The 3460-nt window shown below is 40.9% G+C and overlaps 1 non-coding gene across 1 annotated transcript; it reads right to left on the bottom strand.

Annotated features, from left to right (window-relative positions):
- Window positions 1–3149: 3149 nt before the first annotated feature.
- On the bottom strand, window positions 3150–3255 carry LOC145565865 (small nucleolar RNA R71). Its single transcript, XR_014095230.1, has one exon. It is a non-coding gene; the product is annotated as a small nucleolar RNA R71 (small nucleolar RNA).
- Between the last annotated feature and the right edge of the window lie 205 nt (window positions 3256–3460).

The following is a 3460-nucleotide window of genomic DNA, read 5'->3' as shown; positions in this document are numbered from 1 at the left end:
TTATTTTATAAATTTTTTTTATGATACAATGCAATGATCATATGCAAGGAAATAAATGCTCATTTTATTTAAAAAGTGAAGGGTAAATATCAAACTCTAAGAAACAAATCTAAGGAGGATGAAGGGTGCCTATAATAGACTTATTGGGGAAGGATTTGAAAAAATAATAAGAAAGCATGAAATCTTGGTGAGAAGCTTGCCTTGTGCATTTGTTTCATCATTACCCTTTTATTTTTTTTTTATGTTAGTCAATCACATGACTCAAACTCGATTCCACATGCATGGATGGGAAAAGATCATGGAAGAATTTGGGAGTAGTATGCATGGAGAAAGCATGTAAGATGAAGGAATGTGAATGTAGAAAGTGTTTAAGAAGGAAAGTGTGAGATATGTATGGAAAGGTGATGTAGATGGATAGACATGGAAAAATTAGGAATAGAGTGGACCCCCAACTCAACTGACGGAAAGAGCAACTCATGCATGAACCTAAGATATGGTCATGGTGTGAAAAGAGTATGTACAAAGTGTGTGAATACTTGTGAATGTAAGTGATATGTTCAAGACTCGTGTCATGACCATGTGACTAGACTATGTGACTAGACTCAAACAAAGGCTAATTTAAGACTTGTGTAAGACCATAGGGCTATGTGCTTAGACTCAATTAAGGACTAAATATGACTTCTGCCATTAATAAACTAATTAATTAGACTCGACATGAAGACTTAAGCAGAAAACTGGACCATCGCACAAACGATGGGACTTTCCTGCCGTGTCGGACACTAAAGTATCGTGCCACAGGCCAAACTTCAGCGTCATTGCTGAAACGTAAGTGTGGGTCTGTTTCCAGTGTTCTACCTTAGAGGGAAAATCTGATGAGTGGCATTTATGCCGCTTTTCCACCCCTTTTCTCTAAAGGATTCTCCCCTCGTTTACACTTGTTTAAGCCTCTTTATACGTTTTTACCTTAGTTTTGCTTTTTTCCTTTCTTTTCTCATGTTTCCTTTCTTTTTCCCCTTTTTGTCGGTTTTACTAGAGTTTCTTTGTTGCCCTGTAGGTTCTTGGCCTTGTTGAACGAACCTTGGAATGCACGGCGTGCCATAGAGAGGGAGCGTGAAGATCAAGAGGAGCTGAAGGAAGGAAAAGCACCTAGGTTCGGCCGAACCCCACAATGGTGCGGCCGAACCTAGGTGCGGCCGAACCTGCTTGGAGGTGCGGCGGAACCATCTTGGCAGTTTCAAGCTAGAAAATGGCAGTTTTGCAGGAGTGACCGAACCTCCCAAGTTCGACCAGACCAAGATCAGGAGGGTTCGACCGAACCTACCCAGGGTTCGTCCGAACCTACCCTGTGGTCCGGCCGAACCTTCCCCCTGTTCGGTCGGACCAACCTTTTTATTCCAGCTGCTTGTACGGTTTTGTTGGAGGCGATTATTTAGAACGTTTTTAATGTAATAGAGGAGGATTAGCTTAGGAGGATAGTATGTACATTTGAGCCCTAATCTAGAGAGAGAAACTCCATTAGTAGAGAGAGAAAGTGTGGATTTCCATTGATGAACTTGGATATTGAAGAAGGAGCTTGATTGAATCTTTGTAAATCTTCATCTTCAATTAATGAGCAATCTCTTACTCTCTTTCTTTACTTTTGTATTTAGTTTTGTTTGCTTATTTTGATTTTCCTTCTTTGCTTATTGATCATGTTGATGCTTATTGATTTGATGATTGATATTGTCTTCAATATGATTTGTGAGTAGTCACCTAGCCAAGGGTGTGGGGATGGTGTAGTTGTTAATTGATTCATGCTTATGATGTTGGGGTTAAGTTAATGGTGATTAAAGTCTTTGTATGTTTGATATTCTTTAATCTTCTTGCAAGTGCACATTGTTGGTTGATTAAAGGTGAATCTTTGCTAACAAGAAACGGAAGTTGACTTAGTTAAGGTTCATTGTTATCGATAGTTCATTGATTGGACCTTCTAATATATGGTTCTAGTGTGGAAACATAGAGGCTATGTTAGGAGAAATCAATTAACCCCGGAAGGCGGTTAGATTAAGCTTTATTTCGATATTCTTGCATGCTTAGTTTACCATTGCTTTGCTTCCGTATTATTGCATGATCAAATGGCATCTACATCTACCCACTTCCCTTGGTGTTTAGTTATATTAATCCTTAATCATTCTTAATCTGTAGTTTAATCTCTTAGTTATTCACACTTCTTGTCCCGAGGTAGCTTAAGTCTTAAGTAGTGAATGTGGTGTTTATGCATGTCTCCTTGTGGTTCGACCCCTATGCTTGCCTTATACTCGTATTAGGTTTGTTTAGGTTATATAAATTGTATTTGATCTAGGGATAGACAATTGACGACGCGTTTGTTCCCTTGTCAAATTGGCGCCGTTGCCGGGGAGACGGCTTCCATTGCTTTTTCATTACTTTATTTGAGACTATCTCATTCCTTGTTTGTTAGTATTTGCTACAGCTTGTTACTTTTCAGTGCTTACGTTCTCCTTAGCTTTGTTGTATGAACAGAGGACGAACCCGCTCAAGGTCTTTGATTCCCATCGATCTAGAGCTAGAGAGAACTTTGTCCTTACTTCGGAGAGAAGCGAGAGCGAGGAGTAGAAATTCTCACACCCCAACGAAAGAAGGAGTAAGAGAATTGGAAGATACTCTACCATCTTCACCCTCAAGTGAAGACTTAGATAGTCCTAATTCACCATCAAGTCCCGAAATTAACCCCTTTTCAATCTTTAAGTCCGAAAGTGAAGAAGGTTCTAAAATGGGAGAGAATACACCTTTGAGTCGTCTTGGGGCTCCCGAAGCCTTTAGAGCCCAAAGTGGGATCCTAACCCCTACCACTCAAGCCAACAATTTTGAAATCAAGCCCAATTTGATTGCTTTAATAGAGAGGAAACAATTCTCGGGTGGAAAATTTGAGAGCCCTCATGAGCATTTGAAAGAATTTGAGAAGTATTGTGACACGATCAAAGCCAATGGAGTGACTCAAGAGTATATCCGCCTCAAGATGTTTCCACTTTCTTTAATTGGGAGAGGTCTAGAATGGCTAGAGAAGGAGGTGCCCCCTAATTCTCTCACAACTTGGGACCAAGTAACTACGGCTTTCTTGAGGAGATTTTATAACCATAAGAAGACCGCCGAGGCTCGGTCCTTAATTCAAGGTTTTCGCCAAAAGAGTGGTGAGACTCTAAGTGCGGCATGGGACCGGTACAAAGAGCTTCAACGTCAATGCCCACATCATGGGATACCCAAGTATCAACTCATCCACACTTTCTATGGAGGTCTCTCACCTCAAGGGAGAACAAGCCTAGATGCCGCAGCCGGCGGTCCAATCATGAACAAAGGAGAGGATGAAGTGGAATGCATCATAGAGGAGGCCGCAAAGCATTATGATGATTGGTATGAAGGAGAAAGGGAGGCTACTTCTAGCAAGGGTGTCTATGCATTGGAG

The sequence above is a fragment of the Chenopodium album genome, chromosome 10, assembly GCF_948465745.1.
Source record: "Chenopodium album chromosome 10, dcCheAlbu1.1, whole genome shotgun sequence".
In the NCBI taxonomy this organism is placed as follows: domain Eukaryota; kingdom Viridiplantae; phylum Streptophyta; class Magnoliopsida; order Caryophyllales; family Amaranthaceae; genus Chenopodium; species Chenopodium album.
This window is presented reverse-complemented; position numbering and strand designations above follow the sequence as displayed.